The sequence below is a fragment of the Elephas maximus genome, chromosome 10 (genome assembly GCF_024166365.1).
Source record: "Elephas maximus indicus isolate mEleMax1 chromosome 10, mEleMax1 primary haplotype, whole genome shotgun sequence".
NCBI lineage: Eukaryota > Metazoa > Chordata > Mammalia > Proboscidea > Elephantidae > Elephas > Elephas maximus.
The window spans coordinates 37,799,247-37,826,594 of record NC_064828.1 but is presented as its reverse complement, the minus strand read 5'-3'; positions in this window follow the sequence as shown (position 1 = coordinate 37,826,594).

Below are 27,348 nucleotides of genomic sequence, written 5' to 3'. Positions count from 1 at the left end.
GGCAGTTCTACTCTGTCACATGGGGTTGCTATAGTCAAAATCGACTCAGCAGCATCTAACAACAACAATCTATCCCATAGGGTGACTGCTACTAGTTAGTCCCCCTACAGCTTCCCCATGCCAACAGCCTCAAATCAGGGCGTATGTAAAGTTTTCCCCCTCCTCTGCCTACGTTTGCATCTCTTTCAAAAGTAAGTGGTCCTAGCTGACTCCCTGCTTCTAGCAGGCTCTGAATAAATTGCCTTTGTTCATTCTCATTTGGGTGTTTTTTGGTTATTTGCACACTCATATATATTTTAATCTATATCCTTTGCAAACTGTTCTATATAATGATAGTGAGAATTGCTCAGTTACTAGCCTTCAACATTGCCTGGTCCCTATGTCCAAATATCTTCTAGATATCTCCATTAAATATCCCATAGATGAGGTGAGTCAACCTTATATGTCTAAAATGTAACATTATCTTTCTCCCAAGTCCACTAACCCTGCTATATTTGCTTTTTCATGAATGGTATCACCCTTCTACTGATCACCCAAGTTAGAAACCTAACACCGTGCCATATGCTTCCTTCTCTCCAATTCCTGAATGCTAGTGTTTCTACTTCCTAAATAACACTCAGATTCCCCCATCCTATTCATTTCCATTATTACTACCTGTATTGGATACTTAGGTTTACAGCTCAGATCTGCATTCAGGTTCAAGGAACTCATTCTCCCAACTGCTGGGATTTTACTTGTTGATAGCTCAACAGCTGGATACCCAAAACCCAGTAATTTCCCTTAAATGTAACTGCCTTACCTAAAGTCGCATCCTCTCACCAGGGGCAACCCACATCCAACAGCTACTCATTGATTCAGAAGTGCAAAAGCCTAGCCCTCATGGCACAATCTGGGAAAACTATGAATAGTCATCCCAGGATCAGGGCTCCCCATGGGATCTGCTGAGGCTTTGTTACAACTGCATTGCAGTTTAATGTCTCCCTTTCCTCAAACCTAATTTCTTTACTCCCTCACAAGGTGTAGTTGTCCAAAGCACTCCTCAATAAACTTCCTGGGAGGGAAATAACTTGCCCAAGTGCACAAAATCAGTAAGTCCTGGCTTTTAACTAGGGCTTGGAACTGGTTCCTTCAGGTTTCTGCACCCCAGTTGAAAGTTTGCATTTCTAACAACTTCCCTGCTGACAATTTGCATTTCTAACACGTTCCCAGGAAATTATACTTGAGAATCACCTGGGAATCTTGTTAAACTATAGATTCTGATTCAGAATATCTGGGAGTAAAAATGTAAATTCTCAGCAAGGAACTTGTTAGAAATGCAAATTCATAGTAGGTGTTCTGAACTTGAATGAACCAACTGGTTCGAAGCCCTCCTTCCTGCATGCAATTCTCCATCTCAGAGTTTGTGGGGAGTTTCTGGGGAACCTGAGTAAAAATAGTTGATGCCAAGAGTGATCTAAAAAAATAAGAATTTTATAACTGGATCACCTGCTAGTCAGCTGGCAATGAGCACTCAAACACTGAAGGTAGGTCAGATCTGATAGTTTCTGGTATGCCGTGCTGATTCAGCTGTTAAAACTTTCACCAGTGATGAACTCAAATTGCACACTTCTGGAAGAGAATGCACTAGTAGGTGCAATATCTTAAATGCTTAAGTGATTCAGGATAAGCAATCATAAGACAACGGAGCTTGAATGGTGTTGCTGAATGCCATTTATGAATTGAAGGAAACAAAGAGAGCCCAGAGGAAATTAATTACCAATGTAAGACAAAGTGTTAAAATCAGAGGACATCCTTTGCAGCCGATAAAGAGACTCCAAACTCCTTTGAAGGGCACGTAATCTATGGGTCAGGCTAGGACCAATTATAAAGGTAGTGAAGCTCCAGAGTAGGTTGACTTTCCAGTCCTGTCAAGTTTGCTTTGCCAAAGCCAAGGCACTGGTTGGAAAGCAGTGGGGCACTGATACTTGGGATAGGAACATCTACTCAATGCACTCAAGTAACTTGAATTCTCAGATTCCCCTGAACCCTCTGGGGCTGCAGAACCAGCCCCTTCTCCCCTCTAAAATGCTTCCATTCTCCCTCACTTCCTTGAAAACAAGGCAGAGCCCTTTGTTTTTAATGACAACATACATGTCATCCTCAGGATTATCTCCATGCTTTATCCTTGCTACCAGTCCAGTGACTAAAGTTACACCAATACCTAGACAGAGTATCACTGGGTCTGCTAAGGAAGGAAAGGACTATATTCTGAAGAAGTTACAGGGCCTAAGCAACATTCTGGACAGGATAAATATGATGGGAATGAATTCTGAGGTTGCAAGTTCAACAAGGACAGAACATAACATTGCATAAGAGAGAGTTTATCAATAATGGGGCACTTTTCTGTGATATAGGATTTAACACCACCATGGAAGAGGCACTAGACCAAGTAGACATAAAAATAGCTCGGCCAGTTGATGTAGTCAGTTTCTGCCAGCAGCCACTCCAGTGCTAACTTACTAGTTTCATTAATGAACTTGCCATGGTCTCAGCAGCATGGGCCACCACTCACCAAGGGTGGGTTAGCTGCTGTGACTATTGGAAGTTTAACCTGCAACAACAGAATTTGACACTGATCTTCTGATACAGCACCACCCCTCAAGGTGACCAACCAACTTTTTGTTGGAAAGCTGATTATATTACACCCCTTCTGAAAGAGACAGCAATACATCTTGAATGGAATTGACACATATTACAGGTATGAATTTGCCTTTCCTGCCTTCAAGATTTTAGCCACTACACATCAGCAAAGAAAAATAAATACAAACCTCTGTCCTTCACTGATTTGTAATCTATCCTTTCTAAAATAGGGACAACCTGGGGAGGGAGAAAATTAAGAAAGAAGACGAAGTGAAGGAAGATGGGGAGAGAAGGGAGAAGAATGAAATGATCTGGTCAATATCTTTGCAAATATGCTAATCAGATTTTCTGGTGGCATTTACTAAAGATAAATCCTTGTCCAAGGTACACTTTAACCAGCATATACCTGGCATGTCTATGGTTGCTAGTGATACGTGTCTCTTTATATTGGTGCCAGGTGTGTAATTGTTCCAGCATAAAATGGAAAATTTTCTTGGATAAAACAGCCCTCTGCGTACATCAGGGGTCAGCAAACTACAGGCCATGGGCCAAATACAGACAGGCTCATTCTTCTACATACTGTCTATGGCTGCTTTCACTCTGCAGTTGTAGAGTTGAGTTGCTATAAAGACCATATGGCCTGCAAAGTCAAAAATATTTATTATCTCACATTTTACAGAAAAAGTTTGACTTCTGGTGTAGGTGATGCCTCAAAAGCACCACCTAGAAACTTCGTAGCTCACCACAATGCTGCAAAGAGGGATAAAAACCAAAATGATGTAGTTCCTATAAACCAAAGGAAGATAGTGCTTCTAAACAGATAGAGCTTCATTTTCTAAGACGTCTTTGAATTAACAGAGCTATAAATCAAACCCTTCTATGATTTAATCTGGGTAAAATCCCCCTCGATCTCTGAATCAGAAAATAATGGGGAGTTGGCAAATCAGGAGGCATTCTCTCTTGTCTCGTTATTGTTCCCTGAATTAAGTTGACAAGCAGCACTTTCCTTACTGAAGCAGAATTACTTCCTTCTAAATATTGAACAATGTTTGTCATGCACTACAAAGCCTGTATGAGTCCCTCAAGGTCTTCTACAGCTCCTCGAACAGTGATTCATTCTTTAATGTTCTTGGTAGTTAAGCTTGTCACTCTTCAATGAAGGTCTTCCAAAGCCCTTTTAAAAGGCACCTCACTGTTTTGAATAGATCTTAATAAAGGTAAACTTTGAAAACCTTGCATTAAAATAAAGGGTTAGGAGTCTAGAATTTCATCAGCTCCTCCCCTGCTCATGTTCCCTCTGAAACCCCTGAATCAGTTTCTTGGAATCCCTAGAGTTCAGTGGAGCAGATTGAAAATAACCTGAACAGTGAATATAAAAGGTCTCTTTCAAGACTATGATAAATCTCATATCACAAAAGAAAAAAAAAAAAAATCTTGAGCTCAAGGTATTATTTTCCCTGCTTTATCAGTTATCTATGTTCTTTGATGGAAATATATACACCTACTCCGCACTTATCAACTGTCTCATTATCCAACATTTCGTGTTTACAGTAGTAAAAAAACCTACTGTCTAATTATTCTGTCCATTAACAATGTGCATCTGGCATATTGAAAGCCAATGTGCAAGGCAAGAATAGCACTGGCTGTGATGGTTAAGAACTTGACTGGAACATAATTCTTAGTGGTTTGGTGGTTATGTAATGATGTGATTTTTGCAGTTATATAATGATGTAATTTTGCAGCTATGTAATGATGTAATTTTGCAGTTACGTAACGGTATAATTGGGCAGTTATGTAATGATGTAATTGGCAGTTATGCAATGATGTAATTGGACAGTTACATAATGACGTAATTGTGCAGTTATGTAATGATGTAGTTATCTCCTATTTTGTGATCTAATGTGGTCAACCTCCTGTTTCACATAATGCCAGTTTTTGCATAATGACCTGGTCTTTGCAACCTAACCATGTTAATAAATGAGGAGTGGGTGTATTACATATTCAAGTGTCCCAAATGCTTTGTCACATTTCAAAATGCATGACCTGGTTTCCCTAATAATAAGTCAGAAGGTTCCTCTTTCTTCTATTTTCCTATTTTAGCCCACAAAGAAGAGAACTTCTGCTAACACATTTATCCTTTACAGACTCCTTCCCATAGAAGGAGAGACTAGTCTGTCTCTTCAAAGTCCAGGGTATTCTCTGAAGCACATTACACCAGTGTGTATGGTCCCTGCATTAAAAGTCAGTGTGAGAACTCCTTTGGCTCTTTCATTTCCTGTGTCCAGGTACATACATCCACTTCCTGTCCTCCTGAGTTTGCCCATACAGATAGCACCCAGGGCTATGCTTTGGCCCACGGAATTGCATATTCTAATCTTAAATGGACACTGTAACTTGAAACAATAAACGTAAGCCACAAGATCTCACAATAGCCTTACATTATGGATTGAATTGTGTCCCCAAAAAATGTGTGTCAACTTGTCTAGGCCGTGATTCCCAGTATTGTGTGATTGTCCACAATTTTCTCATCTGATGTGATTTTCCTATGTGTTGTGAAATCCTACCTCTATGATGTTAATGAAGCAGGGTTAGAGGCAGTTGTGTAAATGAGGCAGGACTCAATTTACAAGATTAGGTTGTATCTTGGAGTCAATTTCTTTTGAGATATAAAAGACAGAATCAAGCAGAGAGAGGCAGGGGGGACCTCATACCACCAAGAAACAAGAGCTGGGAGTGAGGGTGTCCTTTAGAGCTGGAATCTCTGCACTGAGAAGATCCTAGATCAGGTGAAGATTGGTGACAAGGGTCTTGCCCCGGAGCTGACAGAGAGAGAAAGCCTTCCCCCAGAGCTGGCACCCTGAATTTGGACTTCTAGCTCCCTAGACTGTGAAAGAATTTCTCTTTGTTAAAGCCATCCTCTCACAGTATTTCTGTTATAGCAGCACTAGATAACTAAGACATCTTAGGACCAACCTTCATGTTGCCACAAAATCTATTACAAACATAACATTCAGGGAGTTATTAGACATTTTCCTGGCTATTAATGAAATCTTTGACACCCTAACGGTCAGGACTCTGGAAGGGAGGAGGGATAAAAGTCATCCTCAAATCATAACATACTTACTAGCATTTATGATCAAGTGATTATGTAAAGCAAGGCTCCTAGAACCATTGTGGTAGTAGGCGCTGTGGACATCTGCAGGTACTGAAATGGATTTAGAAGGCATGACTTCGGATAGCTAGATATCAAGAGCATCTACATGTGGGCCTCTAGGTACTCGGCTACACAGATGAGCTTAGCGGTGGAGGAAAAAAAGGCAGCCATTTTAGGAGCAGGAGTCAAAGCAAAGATCAAGAATTGGCTCCTGGACAGAGAGAGATTTCTTTTTTGCAACAGGAGCAAATCTCTTAGGAAAGCCAGAATGAAGACAAAATTTCCCTTCCTTGGAATACTCCACAAAGTGGCACTTTTTAAAAGCATGGACATGGCTACAAGTCACGAGACCTAGAAGAGCTTTCTCAACTCTGGTTCACGTTAGAATCGCGTGGGGAGTTTGTTTTGTTTTGTTTTGTAATATATTCAATTTCTGCGCCCTAATCCATACCAATTAATAATAGAATCTCTAGTGGGCGGGGTTCAGGCATGTGTAGTTTTAAAATTTCCCAGGTGATTCCAATATACAGCTAGCTTTGCGAATCACTAGACAGGGTAAGTATCTGCAGAAATGTAGAGAAAGATTTTTGTTGCGCTAAATGTTGTAAGGCAGAAACCTAACAGGTTTTGCTGTGTTTTTGTTCTCCCTCATTATATATTTCAGCCGAGGCTGAACAACTGGTAGAAGAACAGGTCTGGTTTGGTTACAACAGTAAAACAGAGGAAATGGATTTTTGCGCTGCTGGTGGAGAGGTGAGGTTTGAGTTAAAAAGCTGAGGAGAGGCATGATTCTGGGGAGGGTCTCATAGCAAAGATCTTATTTAGATTTTGAATAACTGGAAACTGGAAGGTTAAAACGACATGAGAAAGACTGACAGGAATTTCGGTAAACTTCGTATTTACATAGATTACCTTTGTGACTAACATTTACCGTAGGGCTAACGAGATGACAAATACTCTGAAACCCATTCACTTTCTTTCTTTGTTCACTTCACACACTGTTCAAAGCACCACCAGGAAAACTCAATTTTTATATTTCAGGTCCAGCCAAATCATTGAAATAGCTAGGGTGGCTTAGTGGCTTCATAAAAATTAAATCAGGCACACATTTCAAGTAAGCTCATTATGGAAATAAGAATCCACAGAGCCATTTTGCCTAGTCCAAAATCTTGCTATTATCTTATATATGTGCGTTCATGTATGTGCTGGAATGTCCAGTCTGTGGTTATATAAAAATGCCTGATGGTGCCCCTGTCCTTTCCCCAGTGGGTATTTTGATTTATACTGCTTCCAGCTTTATTCTGCTTCCACGGTTTGGTTTGCATTTACATTTTCATAGCACCCAACCGCTCTGTATTCATGATTTACATTCATCCAATGTAATTAAAGTATTTGTTGTGGGTTTATAAGCTTTTTAATGGTCTATATTTCTGCATTTTGTGTCTCTCCTTTTCCAAATTTATTTTATTCATCAAGCTGTGTCCTAAAAAGCAGTAGAAACAATTACCTCTAAAGTATGTTAGCATACAGCATGAATAACACTCATGCTGGATTTAAAACTACCCTCACTCGAATTATCAATTCAGTGCTGAAAATAAATGTCTCTCTCTCCAGAAATTAGAATCTAATTATGTACAATAAACCATTTTAAATAATATCAAGGGTCTAGCCTAAACCAACAAAGGCTCACATATCCCCATAGAAAGCTGAAATGTTCTACCTCACGTTTGCTTTTTTAGGGCAAGGTTATTCTCAGAGGTCTGTGACACTGTTGAGAGTCACCCGGGTTGTAACGTGACAGGGTTTAAACACACGTTAAGGAAGAAGTTGTAACCTGTTTCTCTTGCCTACTACTCAGCACAAATCCAATTTGGTAAGTATTTTTATTTCAGTTTCCTGTAATAGGTAATTAGCTGTGCTCTGAGAAGGAATGGAAACCCTGGTGACGTAGTGGTTAAGTACTACGGCTGCTAACCAAGAGGTTAGCAGTTCAAATCCACCAGGCGCTCCTTGGAAACTCTATTGGGCAGTTCTACTCTGTCCTATAGGGTCACTATGAGTTGGAATTGACTCGACAGCAATGGGTTTGTTTTTTTTTGTTGTTGTTCTGGGAAGTAACGGCAAAATTGCTATCACAAATAAACTACTTAGACTTTACTACAAATGAAATAGCATGGTGCATAGTCCTCACTTCAGTGTGATTTCAGAAATTGAAATAACCTCCAGGATTTAAATTTCCATTGACGTCTAAATCAACTCTAACTTCTAGATCTCTTTTGGCATTAATCCCACCTCATATTTGCTTTCATCTTTTGATATATGCCTATAAACCCCTAAAATCAGCTAACCTTGGCTTCTCCTAAACTTACTTCTTTCAGCCACCTCTCTGACTTTTTCCAAACTTACATAAATTTCACTAATTTACTAGTTTAGTAAATGATAAACCACATTCTCCATCTATTTCAAGCAGGACTTCCAACCAGGTTATTCTGGTTTGAACCCCTGCTGATAATTTGCATATCTAACAAGTTCCCAGGAAGTCATACATACCAATTACCTGGAAATCTTGTTAAAATGTAAAATGTAGATTCTGATTCAGTATATCTGGGCTGGAAATGCAACTTCTCAGCAGGGAACTTATCAGAAATACAGATTCTCAACAGGCGTTCGAACCTGACGAAACCAGTCTGAAACCCTCATTTCCAGTCACAGATCAAAGTTAACATTTTAAGGAAGCACTGACCAGTTAGAACCAAAAATTCACTCTTAATCACTGAGTCATTACATAGTTTTAACACATTGGAACGATTGTTTCGCCCTTGTATCCATTTATGCTTTACTTTCATCTGTGTGTCTGTGTAGTTTCTTGACTACCTTATTTCCCCTATTTGATTGAAGACATAAGGTAAAAGATGACCTTTTGTTTTAATTGGTGCTGAAGAAGCCAGCCTTGAATGATGACCTGAAAATAACTGTGATGTTTGGTTGGAAGAAGAATGAGAAATTGGGTAATAACAAAAAGAAACTTCATTCCATTTGGTTTCTCTTATGAAAGAAATAGAAAATATGTAAAGAGACAGCTATAAACACCTCTACTCTGCTAACTAAAAGGCCGATATTCATTGTACATAAAATTTAGTATGCTGGCTTTTATTAAGTTAAATACATTAATGAATATTCTCAGTGACAAACATTAACGTAGAATTTTGTTGAGTGGACTACTGAGATCTTCACAGAATCAATTTTTGTTTTTACAGCTTAATATGATTTTAACTAAAACACCCCCTCTCGATATTAAAATTAAAAGAGATTTTTTTTTAATTCCCTCCCCCCAAAAAAAAGCTTTTTGAAAACCTTCCTATTTTGAAATAATCTCAGGCTTTTAGAAAAGTTACAAGAATAGTGTATTAGTTTCCTATTTCTGCTGTAACAAAATCACCACAGATTTAGTGGCTTAAAACAATGCAAACTTATCTTACAGTTTTGGAAGTTAGAAGTCCGAAATGGATATCACTGGGCTAAAACTGAGGTGTCAGCAACAGACCTGAGTTCCTTCTGTAGGCTTTTGAGGAGAATATGTTCCCTTGACTTTTCCAGCTTCTACAGCCAGCAGATACCAAAAAACCAAACCCACTGGCATTGAATCAACTCACTGTGACCCTATAGGACAGGGTAGAACTGCCACATAGGGTTTCCAAGTCCCCTGCTGAGCAGTTGATGGTTTTGAACTACTGACCTTTTGTTTAGTAGCCCAGCACTTAACCACTGAGCCACCAGGGCTCCTTAACCAGTAGATAAACCACCCCCCTCCAAAAAAAAAAAAATCTGTTGCCAATGAGTTGACTTCGACTCATAGAGACACTATTTAAAAAAAAAAAATTCTTCCTCTGACACTGACTTTCCTGCCTCTGTCTTTTCTAGGGACCCTTTGGATACATTGGGCCCACCCAAATAATCTCTCCATCTCAAGATCTTTGATTTAATCATATCTGCAAAGATTCTTTTGCCATGTAAGGTAATGTATTTATAAAACCCTTATAGGTTCCATTTATTAGGATATGACATTTTTGAGGGCCATTATTCTACACAACACAAGAAATAGAATTCTTTTATATCCTTTGTCCACACTTCTCAAATGTTAACATTTTACACTTGCTCTATATTTTTTCTTTCTTTATCTCTTTTTACATATACATACAATATTTTTCTGAAGCTTTTCAGAGTATATTGTAGACATGATGTCCCATTACCCTAAATATTCAGTGTGTATTTCTTAAACAGAGCCACATTCTTATATATAATTACCAAAAAATGGTCAAAATCAGAAAATTAACACTGGTACAATACTATTACTAATTTACAGATCTTTTTTTTTTTTTTCAGATTTTCCCAGTTGTCACAATAATGTCCTTTACAGCAAAAGAAAATCCCAGATCATATGCTCCATTCATTGTCGTATCTCTTTAGGCTCCTTCAATCTGAAACAATTCCTCATTTCTTCTTTAATGACATGAATAATTTTAAAAATTACAGGTCATTTACTATGTAAAATGCCCCCCCCCCATTTGTATTTGATGTTTCCTTGTGATTAGATTCAGGTTATGCACTCTTTGCAGAAATATCACAGAGGTGATACTGGGTTCTTTTTAGTGCATCCTGTCAGAAGACCCAGAAACCCTGGTGGTGTAGCAGTTAAGAGCTACAACTGCTAACCCAAAGGTTGGCAGTTCTAATTCACCAGGCGCTCCTTGGAAACTCTATTGGGCAGTTCTACTCTGTCCTATAGGGTCACTATGAGTCGGAATCTATTTGATGACAATGGGTTTGTTTGTTTTTGTTTGTTTGTTTTTAATCAGAAGACCCCAGAAAATTTTGCTAGATCTGAGTAGCAGTCTCACTTTAACAGTAATACAGCCTAACATTTGTTGAATTCTTACTCTATGTCAAGATCTGTAATAAATACTCTACATATATTGTCTAATTTATTGCATCTGTTTTTACTACAATTGTATCAGTCCATACAACTGATAAGGTAAAGATCCAGAATTTGAACACCTGTTCTTTTTTACTCCAAAGGCCATATTCTTTCCACTATGCAACTTTATTCTTAATAAAGGGAGTGGTTGAATTTCCATATTTAAGTTTATATTAAAAAATATAATTTTGATGAAAGCTTTGTCCCCCAACAGACATAAAGCAATTAATTAATGACAAGTACAGCAGTTCTAGTTATTTTTAAATGACTCCTAAATCACTTATACACTGTTTGAAGGCTTTCACTTTGATAGTTTCATTTTAAGCAGAAAACTATACCTTCCTGTTTATCATTGAAATACACACCTAATAGCATCTGCCTGTCACCTATTTTCCAGAAACTGTTATGCATGTGGAGTAATGGGAGCTGCCATGTTAGTACTATGAGCTGTCTCCTTGTTTAATCACCAATACAGTTGCCTCTTTGCTTAAAGAGTGGGTTTTAGTCATTTACAAATAACAAAGTTCTAGTAATATTCTCATCATTTAAAAAAGTGTTTCTACCTCTGCTTTGGGGCGTAAGCCCTTTCTTTGGAGGTACATGTAAGGGTGTTTTTAACTCTCCAGAAATTTCAGGTCAGACCTCTTAATTAAGGCTTCTGCATCTTCCCTTCTTTGGCTCTCTCCATAAGGTGAGGATGCGGGAAAGGTTGTACACTTTCTTGTGTAAAAGATGGAAATTGTGGTATCCCAGAAGAAAGTACCCGTTGAATAAATTTAAACTAGTCCCCAGATTCCAACTCCATAATTGCCTACTTTTCTGTTTGATTTTTTTGCTTCACTCTGTCTTCAATGTTCTCAAATTCTGCAGTTATTGTTTCATAATGAAATATCTTTTCTTCTTATTTCTTAGATTATCCATTGTACTTTCTCTGAAGTTTTTTCAACTCTTAGCATTGGCTCTATCTCATATAAGTTTTTGTATTATGGTTATCTATTTGCTTTCTTGCCTCTCATGCATTGTAGAGGCTTTCTCCCAATATCTGATGAAGCCTGGATGTCCATTTATATTTTAAAATGAGCCACTAAAAAGCTGACCAGAAGCTGTATGTGTGTGCATTAGGCTTTCCACCAACTGGACCTGCCCATGTCACTGGAGGACTTCTACATAATAATATCTTCAGTTCCATTTTTTCAACGAGGAATTCTACAGCCTCCTACTTATGGGGAGGACTCTGTGGGGCAGGACTCTGGGTGCTAAGGGTGAAATTGAATAAAAGGGGCTAGGCAGCTCAGGAGTCAATATATAGACAGATTTGATTCCTGTTTTCAGTTTGCATTTCACCCAACCAACAGTGTGCTTAGTGTTGCCAAATTCGGAGCTTCTCTGATTCCATTTTTCCAGCATAAACCTCTTCTCTTTTGCCTTTGTGTGTGAGTGTATGTGTGTGTCCTGGGGTGAGGCTTGGGGAAGGGCTAGGTGCCTGTTTGCAGAAGTTGGAGAGGAGAACTGGAACTCCAAATTCTTCTTATACATACTTTCTGCTAGCTCTCCTTCCTTCCTAGGTCTATTGTGCTCCCAATTTTGGAATTTTCCTGGGGTTCCACAGCACATGTTGGCTTGCTCTTGTTGGTTTCCACCACTACAGAGACATTCTTAAATTCTCCCAGTTCTCTTTGTCTTTGTGGATTCATAATTAAAATAATAATAATTTACACTCATTTTAATAGAGATAAAGGCAAGAGCTCAGTCCACCATGTTTAACTGTTAGTAGTATTCATATTTGTTTACTTAGCTTTCTCTGCTTTGATATCTATATTTTTATAAACTCTTTCTTGTATTTGGTATGTGTGTAATCTATGTATATGCACATGTTATTTGTTGGGTTTTCTTTAATAATAATTATAATATTGGAAGACAATCATAGAGCAACTACATATGCCAGGCACTGAGTTATGCACTTCACATGAATTAACTCATTTCTGCATCATAACATTCCTGTGTTAGGCCCACATGAGGAAACTGAGATGCTCAAAGGTTAAATAACTTGTCCAAGGTCACATAGGTAGGAAGCAATGGAGCTGGGATTAAAACACAGGCAGCTTGACTCAGGTCTGAGCCCTTAACCACTATACAACACTGCCTCTCAGATACGTAGTTAATACATATATGTGTATCTGTGCTTCCATCTTTTATGATAAGTGTGTTATTTGCTATATATGAGTACTTTTTTTTCTTTTATTTTTATGGTTATTACAGTAACTGGGAATAGGGTTTGCCTTAGAACATTTGTATCATTAGAGGACTGATGTCATTGACACTCCACAGCATTTCTTATCCTACCCTAGTGCCCTTGTCCATTGAAAAATCTCAGTGAACATTTATTATTTCCCTTCGCTCTGATACTCATATACAGGGGATTTTATTGGCAATTTGGATTTTATAAAGAGTCTTCAATCTGCAAATATCCTTGCATCTAAAATTTAAGCTGTTTTTATTGGGGAGGGGAGAGATGGCTCTCTCAAGGAAGTTATTTATGCAGGAGTTGTTTACTTCTAGATTGAAATGAAGAAGTCTATTATACAACCCAATTGTTCTATTCCTATAACCACTTTGCATTTAGATGTACTCTATTTAGAGGCCACTGTACATGATTTAAGTCATTTAGGCTTAGATGGACTCTGGGTTGTGTCTGATAGCAAAAGAAGAGCAAATAAGCCCACTTTTTAAAAGTGGGTAAGTTAAACTTCTGGATGTATTAGGTTGAATCAAAATTATCGTGGCTTTCTTTTTTCAAAAGATAGCACTCTAAGTGCTTGGCTCAAAAATGTATATTTGTATATGTCCTTCTAGCCCAAAACACACGCACACTCACACACACACCTTGTTTTCAGGGTTTTGGTCATAATTGTAGCTCTTTCTTCAGCCTATGGAATGACAGCAGTAGAGAATCGATCCCTTTTCATTAATTGGTAATGCCATTTTGTTTCCCATATTCTTTTTCTTTCACCTTGCTCGGAAATAGCCACTGTTTTTAAATAAGAAAGCAGTGAGATTCTCAACTGTACATTTTGATGAGAGACTCCATGAGGATTAGATTTTTCAGTGATGGGTCATTTTCATTGACCTGGAAATAGTCTCAAGCCCCCACTTCTTTCACAAATTGTACCTGAGGGTCTGTAGTAGACAGCAACTTTGCCGTCATTACTGATCTTTCCATAATTCTAAATGGAAATTGTACTCCATACCTTTTTCCTGGCTCCTCTAGTAAAAAAAAAAAGTTTCTATAAATCAGCTGGAACTATTTCTGTGCATTCTGATAAGAAGAGTAGAAGAATTAGAATGAGCAACCTCCCAATGTAAAGTATCACAAATGCAGACTTAGTTTAATTTTGACCTTTGAGGACATGTTTGTGTATACATACATGCTCTGTGTGTTTTTCCTCACAGTTTGTTGTAATCATAAAATAAAGATGTTTTTTAATGTTCTAATGAAATGAAAATGCATAGAACAGATTTTTCTTAAATTCATTAGGTGGTTTCCGATGTGTCATAGCAGTATTCAAAATAACTTGTCATTAAAAAAAAAAAAAAAAATAGCCGTCAAGTCTGACTCATAGCAACCCTATTATAGGATAGAGCAGAGCTGTCGCATAGAATTTCCAAGGAGCACCTGGTGAATTCTAACCGCCGGCCTTTTGGAGAGCAGCCATAGCTCGCCGTATCTCTCAGCCACTGCACCACCAGGTCATAGGCATATCAAAAATATGTCTTTTATTCTCTTTCTTGCTGTTCTCAAGTACCTATGAAACTGTTCTCTTTTTCCTATTAATACATTGGTATTATCTCTTCTATATCCCTCTTAGTTCTTTTTTTTTTTTTTTCCTGGCGTATAACTAAGTTTCATAAAATAAATATGAATTCATCCTGCTGAATGTTAATATGTTGAACTCTATTAGCGCTGCCCATTTGGGGAACGTCATAGAGTCTTTTGGAATTTTCCCAAAACTAATAGGATTCTGAAAAAAAAAAAAAAATCCTTTGACTTACTTTTCACATTTGTTCATTGCTGATTTCTTGATGAAAGAATGTGACTTTTTCTTGATGAACTTGGCATTGATTTGAAACAGAGTTAAGGGGCCTACCCAGAAACTGAGGAACTGCATGACAAGTGGATGTGGGAAAGATTCTAGATTTCATTCTCGGAATCTATTGCACAGTTCAACTTCACCTTCTTGTCCTCTCCTGTCACTTAGCAGGGAAATTCTCTCAACACCTGCAAGACTTCTGGCACTTTACTTTTAATACAGTAATGCCATTTCCATAATTTCCTTTCCCACTTAGGAAGCTTTCTCTTCCCTCTCAATGAAATTTGCATCTCAACCTTTCTTCGTTGTAAGAGCCTTCAAAAACCCTTAAATCATAGTATTTCTGAAAACTTGAATGTTTATGATTTGACTTTCCCATTGCCTGTTTATCCATAGGATTAGTGATTTTCATTAACCTCAGAAATTTAAGGAGGCAAAGCTTCTAACTGAGAATAGATCTTCATCATGAAATCAAATTATCAGATGAAACTTTAATTAGGATTTACACTGCTGATCAAAGGAACAGCCAAGGGATTATGTGGCAAAAAAGGAAACACAAACTCTACCCAGTGCCAATGGGGGGATTTTCTCTATGATGCTTTTATACTTACTAAAGCAAGCTTTTGGATGTGTGGCCCACTAATGAACTAGAATTATATATCTGTTATTTTTAAGTGAATTTACTCATTCAGTAGTTGGGAATTAAACTGAAGAAATATGAAAGCTATCCAAATAAAATAAATACTGTACGATCTATAAACTCATTTTATTTTATCTGATAGTACCATCTCTTCCTTCGTTTCAGCACATGAAATCATTACAGTGGGGCTTATGAAGAATGAGACAGATAAGAGAAGGTATTTCCAAGCAATTCCATAAGATTCAGCATAGGCTAGGGACTGAAGGAAGGGGACAAGTCACTGTTTTCAGTTTTTCTTGGGTTAAGCACGAGAGAATGAAAGTCTGCAGTTAGGCCAGGGATATCATTTCTTGATCTAAAATCAGCTGTACCTGCCTGCCCCAGCTTTGGCTAGCTGTTGGCATGAACATCTTGAAGCTACAAATCTAGTCTCCCTAAAGTCCTGAGCCAAAGAGGCCATGTCTTTCATCAGGCTTATTATTCCCCTACAGACAATGAGTCTGAAATTGGCCTATGGCCCTCAGGCTAGCGTGATCCCCAGAGGACTCATTTTATTTACTTACTAATATTGGTTGATCACCTTTATGTGTTAACTGCCCTGAGGGGTACTAGGGAAACAACTGTGAAAACACACCATTCATCTTCTAATGACTTTACAGTTCACTGAGTAGTCAAAAATTTAAACAATTTCAATATAATATGGTATTTGCTATGTTAGAGATAAACATGACCAAGACTGCAATAAGATCATGACGAATACATATCAAGTCCAGGGAAAGGGTCAAGAAAGACTTCCAGCCACTTTAAAATATTTCAGTGGAGTCATAGAGGGTATGGATAAGCTCTTTAGTTGGGAAGTAAGCTATGCATTTGGAAAGGTTGGCCATGGCCAAGTCAGGAAAGTCCTTATTTCCACACTACAGAGGTCAGACTTCATCCTAGGGCATCAGGGAATAAATGGAAGGTTTTTAATCACAGGAATGAAGTGAAAAGATGGGCATATTAGGAATAACTCTCTGAATTCAGTGTGGAGCTTGGTGTGCAGATAAGGAAGACTGAAAGCAATTTTCGAGTCTGTTGTTGTTGTTGGGTGCCACTGAGTCAATTTCAACTCAGCAACCCCATGTGACAGGATAGAACTGCCCCATTGGGTTTTCTAGGCTGTGATCTTTATGGAAGCAGGCTGCCACATCTTTCTCCTAAGGAGCCTCTGGGCGGGTTTGAACTACCAACCTCTCAGTTAGCAGCCGAGCTCTTAACCATTACAGTACCAGGTTTCCTGATGTCTAGTCTAGAGGTATTAAAAGCCTGAACTACAGAAGTGGCAGTGGAGATGGAACAGTCGCAGGAGTTGTTAAGGTGGCAGAATCATAAGATTCAGGGATCGATTGGATAAGGGTGGGGAGAGATTAATAAATCGGCGCATAAGTAAAGGATAATGCTCATGTTTCTTGACTGAGCAAATGGTGATACATTGTACTGAAATAGAGATTACATGATAAGTAGATTTTCTGGAAGATGGTATATGCTGAATTCAGTTTTGTCTGCATTTAATATGAGGCACTTGCAGGACTCAGTGGTAGGAATCTTCCCTTCCATGGTGGAGATCCAGGTGTGATTCCCACCCAGTGCACCTCATGTGCACCCACCACTTGTCAGTCAGTGGTGGCTGGCTTGTTGCTATGCTGCTGAACAGGTTTCAGCAGAGTTTCCAAACTAATATAGACTAAGAAGAAAAGCCTGGTGATCTCCTTCAGAAAATCAGCAAATGAAAACCCTATGAATCAAAACCAATACTGATCTGCAACCAATAACGGGGATGACACAGGACCAGGTAGCATTTCATTCTATTGTGCATGGGGTTATTGTGAGTCAGGGGCCAACTGGACAGCAGCTAACAACACCAACTTTCAGGATACCCAAGTGGAGCTGTCCAGCTGTCCTCTAACTCCTGGTTACAGGAGTCTGGAACTCAGGAGACAGGTCTGAACTATAGATATTCGGGAGCCATCAACACAGTGATTGTGGGTGAAGTAATGAGAATTGATAACATCACCCATGAAGAATGAAAATTAAAAAAAAAGCTTAAAAGATCTGCAGAGAAAGAGGAACCCATTTCAGGAAAATGAGCTGCATCATCTTCCACTCCTCTTCCCTATGTAGCCACTCTGTATGATCTACCTTCTGTCCCAGCTTCTGCTTCCCACTCCCGCTCCCTGCTGTGATGGCAGTCCTACTCTGAAAGTTAAGATGGCTTCCAAAAACCCAAACCCACTGCCGTCGAGTCGATTCCAACTCATAGCAAACCTATAGGACAGGGTAGAACTGCTCCATAGAGTTTCCAAGGAGTGCCTGGAAGATTAGAACTACTGACCTCTTAGTTAGCAGCCGTAGCACTTAACCATTACACCACCAGGGTTGGTTGGTGCCAAAAATGTCTTTAAGTCCTTATTTAACAAGCTTTTTTTTTTTTTTTTTAGTGAAGATTAGACACTGTTCCTTTACCACAAGCTAGTGACTGGAGTCCTGCTTTAACCCAGTTGTTTCCTCCTGGGACAAAGCTACTTTCAAGTTCCTCCCCAAAATTCCTAGTGTGAGGTCCCTCCCGTGGGCTAGATTAGACTCACTGGCTATCAACACCAACCCAGATTTCTCAAGGCCTGCTGCACACCTTCTTTTGAATTTTGGATTCAGGCAGATCTTGGTTCAAAATCTGACTTTACCAGTTAATAATGTTGTGGCCTTTGGCAAGTTACTCTTTCCGAGCCCCATTTTCCATATCTGTAGAATGGATTAATAATTCCTACCTGACAGGGGTATTTTAAGGATTGAATGAGAACATTCTCATAAAGTTCCTGGCACTTCTCTGTAAATTAATACATTTTACGTCTTTCTAAATTTTCTCCAGCTTGATGTAAGTAGTGTAAAAGCAGTGTGATATGGTGGAAATAACAACTACATGTAGTAAATGCTTAAATGTTTATATTTTTAGAGTCCTAAAATGGCTTTCAAATTACCTTACTTCTGTGTGAGTGATTTTATGTATGCCACTTCTCTTTCTGAGCTTCAGTTTTCTCATTTGTAAAATGAGGACAATAATACCTATGTTATTTACTTCACAGTTGTCATGAGCCTAAAAGATAATGCATGTGACAGCACTTTGAAAACCAGAAAGTTCTTTAAAAATACAAAATACAATCTCAAGTACTTAAGCTTTCCTCATAGAGGGTATTCACAAACTTTTCTCTTTGATATTGGTAGGTGGCCACATTAGCAATTCCAAACTTGTGAGCAGAAATATTAATTTACTGCTATTTAATTATTTGAGCTATCAAGAAAACATCTCACTTACAAAGACATTCGAGAAAATCAGATTATTTATTACTGTGGCTCTTAATTAATCTACAAATGTTCACGGAGCACTTAGTGAAAGGCACTGTGCTTAGTCCTAGGAATACAGAAACGAAATATCTAGTACCTGACTTTCAGGAGCTTACAGCCTTGAAAGAAGGGAGTCAAATAAATATTACCATTCAGACAGACATAAGAGTCATGGATTTAGTAGATGGGTACTGTCTTAGTCATCTAGTGCTGGTATAACAGAAATACCACCAGTGGATGTCTTTAACAAAGAGAAGCTAAAAGTCCAAATTCAGGGTATTAGCTCCAGCGGAAGGCTTTCTCTCTCTGTTGGCCTTCTTTTCAACGTTCCCCTGCGCTAGGAGCTTCTCCCCGCAACGACTCCAGGTCCAAAGGACACACTCTGCTCCCAGCACTGCTTTCTTGGTGGTATGAGGTCCCTACTCTCTGCTTGCTTCCCTTACCTTTTATCTTTTGTAAGATAAGTAGTAGTGCAGGCCACACTCTGGAGAAACTCCCTTTACACTGAACCAGGGATGTAACCTTAGTAAGGATGTTAACAATCCCACCCTAATCCTCTTTAACATAAAATTGCAATCACAAAATGGAAGGCAACCACACAATACTGGGAATCATGGCCTAAGTTGACACACATTTTTGGAGGACACAATTCAATCCGTAATAGGTACCCAATCTAAGTTGAGAGGGTGAGTGGAGTCTTTTTAGAGGAGGTAATAAGATGTTGGGTTTTGAAGGATAATTAGAAGGAGTTAGCCATATAAATGGGGGTAAAAATTCTGAGAATGTTTCAGGCAGAAAGGCAAAAACTGTAAAGAGCCTTGGGTGGCACAATGATTAAGGGCTATGCTGCTAACCAAAAGGTGGGCAATTCAGACCCACCAGTGGCTGTACAGGAGAAAAGACTTGGCCACCTGCTCCTATAATGATTACAGTCTAGGAAATCCTGCAGGAGAGTTCTACTCTGTCATATAGTGTAGCTATGAGTTGGAATCAACCCATGGCACACAATAACAACAAAAAATATATTTACTTGTACTGTTCCCATTTTATAGATAAAAAGCTAAGGCATGGGGAAGTTAAATGACTTGCTCACCATCATACAGACAATAAGTGGAAGAGCTAGGATTCAAATCCAGGCGTTTGGTATCAGAGGATATGTGCTTAACCACCCCAATATGAAAGGTGTAGATTATAGGACAAGAGGCTTTGTGAAAATCGGGTAAACCTGGGAGCTCTGAGGCATGACTCTGACCTTGGACAGGGTCCAAGACCCCTAATAGCTTATATATTGAATATATTAATGAGTATATTAACATTGAATATATTAAAAATATAAAGGCAGGATTTCCTTCAGCCATGAATATGAAGAGTGAAGCCATACATCACACAAGCCTGGGTTCATATCCCAGGCTTGGGACTCAGACTGCCTTGGTTTGAATACTTTTGATTTGAGTGACTACATATAAGTTAATTGATCTCTCTGAGACTCACTTACTAATCAGTAAAATAAGGATAATATGACCTTCCTTACAGGGGTATGGTGAGGATTCAATGGCAGAATGAACCTGAAATATTCAGCCCAGAGTTATATTGTACTTACTGTGTACCGTCACTGTTCTAAGCACTTTACGTACATTAACTAATTAAATCCTTCCAATAAGCTTATGAAACAGGCACTATTTTTATCATTCCCATTTTACAGATTAGGAAATTGAGGCACAAAGTTATTAAATGTGGTACATGGCAGTTTAGGCTGGTCTGGCTCTAGAGTGTCTGCTCTCAACTGCCACGCCATACTGCCACTCCAAGCACAGCATACTTAATATGGTTATTTTCTTCTTGCCTACATGGGTATTGCACTTTTTGTCTGAATTGTGACTTCATTCCCCTTTTCTGATATAATTAGGAATAGCCCCTGTAACTCTATAGCTTAAATCATTGACACGGAAAAATAAAAGATTTTAGAGGGCATCTGTGAAATGAAGAGGAGAGAATTTTCCCTTACTCAACAATTGGTTGGAAGCCAACCCTTACCATGTAAAAATGCAGTTAACTTGGTTGTCTTCATGATTGAACTAGATGTTGTGACCCAATCTACTACTGATCTCAGGCAGTTAATATTTCAAAGATCCATTAACCCAAGGCAAACTTGTTTCTTTATCTACACATCAGTATCTAGCTCATGCAATCACCACATTGATGTAAACCATTTGGGTGTGATGTTTGTCCACCACTTTCTGCCCATGTGATCCATGGCCAATCAGCCCTTTACCTCTCATTTATCCACTTCCCACGGCTGCTGTGTGGGATAGAGATAATATTCGTACATATTTTAAAATTAGGTCTGACCCAGAATTAGCAGTCCATACATTGTGGCTATTGTCATTATTGGTGTCTTGGCGATTAAGAGCTTGACTGCTAACCCAAAATTCGGCAGTTCAAATCTACTAGCCACTCCTTGGAAACTCTATGGGGCAGTTCTACTCTGTCCTATAGAGTATCCATGAGTTGGAACCCACTTAATGGCAAGCATTTTGATTTTTGGTTTTGTCATTATTATTTCAAAAAGCCACTAGACTTCCTTAGAAAAATCGAATCCTTAAGACCTTTTCCTATCCATATTTATTGATACTTCTATTTTAAAGCCAATGGTCATATCCTATTTTTAACTATAACAAATAATATCTCGGAAGGTTTAAACAATATCATCATTCACTACGAGCTGGAGACAATCCTTCTTTCTACTTTGCCGACATTTTGGTTTGAATTTATTTCACTACAACTGCATGTCTTTACTCTCCCAGTATTTATGTATGCAATTGAAAATTATGGGCTACACAAATCAGGTCAAGGAAAAGTTCTAATGGTGCTCTGCAATCTCCATTACACACACCTTCCTTTATAATTTAGTATCTCCAGGTGTGATCTGAAGTCACCATCTCAGAACTTCTGGGTGATCAGTACCCCCCCTCCACCAGGTGCTCTTATACTATTGAAATAGTTTAAAGGGTGAACCTTTCCAGAATGTTCTTTGCCTCTCAAAATAAGTGGTTTAAGAGTTTTCTTAAGGAAATGTCTACTGTGTATTATGTAGAATGTATTTCAGGCAAATAGAATGTTTGAATCCATGGACTGAAAATGATCTTCACACATAAAATGAAATCTGATCAGTTTACAGCCCAACATGAACAGAACTCCCAAATTAGGTGCTTCCAAATTCAGCACAGCAAACCTGCAAGCTGCCAAAGGAACTGAAGAAATCAAAGCCCCTCTAAATCTTCCTTCCATGACATAGAAAGGATTCAGCAGAGTGGAGGTCAAAGAATATGCGGCGGTAGAGGGTGAGGGGGAGTATAAAAGAAAAGAAAGATAGCTGATTTTTTTTTTTTTTTTTCAGTATGAAGGGATAGGATCTAATTATTCTTTTATGCAGAAAATTCCTTTGGCTGTACACATGAATAAGAGCACTCAAGGCAGCAACATTTTTCTTATAATTAGAAGAAATTATGATGTCTCGCTTGAAAGGCAGAATTTTCCTTATCATGAAAAAAATGTTCTTTAGGTTGGGTTATCGTCCTTACTTTTTATTAGAGCTTTCAAAATGAGATTGTCTTGAGCCTCTTGAAATAAATCCATCCCACTTTGAACTGCCGGAACTAACTACTAAAATGTGGCCTGATTCATCCTGAGAAATGGCCACATGCCCACTTGCCTGGGATAATAATGACTCTAGGTGAATTGTAAGGAACGCTGAATTCCTTTATCCTACAACCTGAGCCGTCCTAAGATGGAAAATGTATCCATCACCCACTTGAACAGGTTGGCACTTCTCATCTTCACATTCATGTATTTATTTTTCAACAATTGTTCAAGTGACACTATGTGCATGAAATTGTGTAAGGGGCTGCTCTAGAAATGGCTGGGGCTGTTTGGTTGTTTTTTTATAAAAACTAAGCTCAACAAATCACTACACATAAAAGATGACAGTCAAAGAACTGAGGTTTTTTTTTTTTTTTTTTTTTCCTTTTAGATAGAATTTGGAAGCATTTGGAAGGTAGCAGTGCTTTTTACTTCCATGTCAACTCTTCATCAGGCACAGATTGCACAACCCTGAGCTGTTATTGGCAACTAATGCAAATATGGATGCCTGGGATACAAAATCACAGTGCAGTATGGACTCTGCTTGCCTGTCCTCTCTGAGTTCTGGGAGAAGAGCTTCCTTCTAGGCATACTTCACAGAGTTTAGCTTTGAGGGTCACTGTTCAGTCCTCAGGACTCACCCCCCACCATGTGCATACTTACTGTGCATGAGTCTCTCCAGAGCAACCTTCTCTCACTTGTGCTCCTCTTAGTGTTTCTCTGACCATTTGCCTTTTGTTCTTATCTTAGTTACCTTATACTCTGTTTCTCTCACCCTTTCTTTCCTGCCACAAGCCTGAAGCACCTTTTTTTTTTATTTTTCTTTCCTGCCACAAGCCTGAAGCACCTTTAGAAGGCCTGGAAAGAGGAAGAGGGGAATAGATTTAAAGGCCTTCAAATAGATATGCCGTACATGTTCCCTGGGTGGCGCAAACCAAAAAGCACTCAACTACCAGCAGAAAGGTTGGTAGTTCGAACCCACCCAGAAGCGCCTCGGAAGACAGGCCCGGTAATGTGCTTCTGAAAGGTCACAGTCTTGAAAACCCGGTGGAGCAGCTCTACTCTGAACACACGGGGTCATCATGAGTGGGATTGAACAACTAACAGCAACATATGTGCCTGTAGTAGCTTGTGTTTAACCCAGTATCTTCATAATTACTTTGAATTATTAAAAAAAAAAAAAAACTTTTTTTTTTTTTTTTTTTATTATAACTGCCTATAATTATCTGTCTGCCTCCCTGCATTAGATGCAAAGTTCCTGGAGGAAAGACACCACGTTCTATTTATTCTGATACCTTTAGCCATCTAACCACCACTTGGTAAACACTTGGTAAATGAAGAATTTATGTCTTCTTTGTCCTACCTCATAGCCTCTGCATAAATTATATTCAATTTATTTAAATTCAACAAGACTGCGCTACAAACCCCAGAAAATACAAAGATGAACAAAAAAGTGTATGACTTCAGAAAAGTGTAAAGGGAAAACTAAAGTGAATGTAAACTAATTATAAAGGCAGAATTTTAGGTATGGGGGTCGTAGTAAACACACAGAGTCAGAATGTGTCCTTCAACAGACGTACGAATTACATTGGGAATCGTTATTCACTGCCCCTCTGTGTAATTACAGACAGTTAATGTCAACAAGAACATAGGTCTACACGGGTGGATTATCCAAAAGGCAAGGTAAGCACAGTGCTTACCTTGCTTATAAGATCATCTGTAGTGAACCACTTCATATTTTTTCACCACTTCAAAGATTTTGCTTCTAGGTATGGCTGACATCTGTCTCTCTACCAACCCCACAGAACCTTTCTACAGAATCAAAGCCTCTTTTCAAATTTACAATCCCTGCCAGAGGTGGTTGGCCCAGTTAGCAAGGTAAGCATGGACTTACTTTTTGTGCATGTTTACTAATCTGTAGTGAAAAATTTCACCTGTTTTTCACATCATGTGCCATCCATCCCTGTATGTCTATCATGACTGCACTACAGACCCAGACACATAAGCCGTGTGTAATGAGAAGTTTTTAGAGCTCAAAATGAGGGACAGAGCATGTTTGACTGAAGGGGCAAGAATGGCTTTCTTGGGGAAATATTACTTAAGATGGGCCCAAAAAGATATGTAGAATGTCACCAAAAAAGATAGGAGGATGACATTGCAGGTGGAAAAAAGATATATACACTACTATTTACCAACGTACAGAGAGGAAAGGTTTAGTACTTTGAGTAGTTGGTCTGAACAGGAGATTGGAGGGGAAAATTGGTAGAACACTATTGAAGATAGAGTGTTTAAGGTTAAGTGACCATTATACCCTAAGAAACAAATATTTTTACCGAGACTGGCTCTGGAAGTACCTGTATAAAATCAACTGGAATGGTTAAAGACCCAGATGGTTCCCTGCTTCTCTGGTTCAAAGAAAATAGTTGGATCAATTATCACACATCTCTGGCATTCTTCATAAGTTGGGAAATTTAGGCAATATGCTAAGTAATAATTGCTCAATAATTATTCACTGATGGACTATTGAGCCTTATAAAATTTCCTAGACTTTATCTACAGACTAAAAGTAATACGTACATATACCTTTTGATATCTGAACATTATTGTTGTTGTTGTTAGGTGCCATCAAGTTGGTTCTAACTCACAGCGACCCTATGCACAACAGAACAAAACACTGCCTGCTCCTGCACCATCCCTACAATCGTTGCTATGCCTGAGCTCATTGTTGCAGCCACTGCGTCAATCCACCTCTTTGAAGGTCTTCCTCTTTTCAGCTGACCCTTCACTTTGCCAAGCATGAAGTCCTTCCGGGACAGATCCCTCTAGACAACATGTCTAAAGTATGTAAGACACAGTCTTGACATCCTTGCTTTTAAGTAACATTCTGGTTGCACTTCTTCCAAGACAGATTTGTTCATTCTTTTGGCAGTCCACTGGCATATTCAATATTCTTTGCCAACATCACAATTCAAAGGCATCCATTCATCTTCAGTCTTCCTTATTCATTGTCCAGCTTTCACATGCATATGATGTGATTGAAAATACCATGGCTTGGTTCAGGCACACCTTAGTCTTCAGGGTGACATCTTTGCTTTTCAACACACTAAAGAGGTCCTTTGTAGCAGATTTACCCAATGCAATGCTCTCTTGATTTCTTGACTGCTACTTCCATGAGTGTTGATTGTGGATCCAAGTAAAATGAACTCCTTGACAACTTCAGTCTTTTCTCCGTTTATCATGATGTTGCTCATTGGTCCAGTTGTGAGGATTTTTGTTTTCTTTATGTTGAGGTGCAATCCATACTGAAGGCTGTGGTCTCTGATCTTCATTAGTAAGTGCTTCAGTCCTCTTCACTTTCAGCAAGCTAGGTTGTATCATCTGCATAACACAGGTTGTTAATGAGTCTTCCTCCAATCCTGATGCCCTGTTCTTCTTCATATAGTCCAGCTTCTTGGATTATTTGCTCAGCATACAGATTGAATAGGTATGGTGAAAGGATACAACCCTGACACCCACCTTTCCTGACTTTAAACCAATCAGTATCTCCTTGTTCTGTCTGAACAACTGCCTCTTGATTTATGTAAAGGTTCCTCATGAGCACGATTAAGTTTTCTGGAATTCCCATTTTTCTCAATGTTATCCATAATTTGTTATGATCCACACAGTCCAATGCCTTTGCGTAGTCAATAAAACACAGGTAAACATCCTTCTGGTATTCTCTGCTTTCAGGCAGGATCCATGAGACATCAGCAGTGATATCCCTGGTTCCATGTCCTCTTCTGAAACTGGCCTGAATTTCTGGCAGTTCCCTGTCAATATACTGCTGTGGCCATTTTTGAATGACCTTCAGCAAAATTTTGCTTGCATGTGATATTAATGATATTGTTCTATAACTTCAGCATTCAGTTGGATTACCTTTCTTGGGAATAGGCATAAATACCTGTACATTAGCCCACAGAAACAGAGCTTTTTAACTCCTAGGAAACTTATCAAGCAGAAGCCAGATCAAAGCATATCCAAATGGTCTTAGAAAAGTTTAATATTTTTTCCCAGATTTCTCTTTTTGTAATATATCTAGAAATGTGTTATTTTGTAAAAAAAAAAAAAAAAAAAAAAGCTAAGAATACTGACATACTTTAAGAATAGGTAATACATCGCCCCAGTCATTAATTACCTGCCTGCTACTATTTATGCATGTATTTAAACAAAACATGTGCACTGATCACCAAATATGTACCAGGCTCTAGATAAAGTGGAGGTGATTGCCAAGATGACTTAGATAGGATTCCTGTTCATGTGGGTTCATAATTTAGGGTACAAAAAAGAAAATGAAGAATGGAAGAGATATTGCGTTTAAGGAGCCATAAATTCCTTCCCAGATACTGCTACTAAAGAGTATTCTAGAAACTAGGTGATCACTTATTTTTAACAATCATAGAGTTTGACAGATCAAATTTTCTTTTAGACAAATTATGTATTTAGCCATTTAGTATTTTATTAAAACATTTATTGATTTCATCATAAAATAGAATCGATACTTAAAAATTATAATGTAATAAATGGGCCTGGAGGATTAAAAAAAATAATCTAGTTACAGAAATCTAAAACAATTTGTATATATCAGTAAAACAATCAGTGAAAATGCATGGAGAGATGAATGATTAAAAAAACAAACAGACAAACTCAATTCTTTGCCTCCCAGTAAATGTCAGAACAGAGCATAAAAACGGGCCACATAAACCAGAGACTCCATCAGCCTGACACCAGAAGAACTAGGTGATGCCTGGCTACCACCAATGACCGCCCTGACAGGGAACACAACAGAGAGTCCCGGATGGAGCAGGAGAAAAGT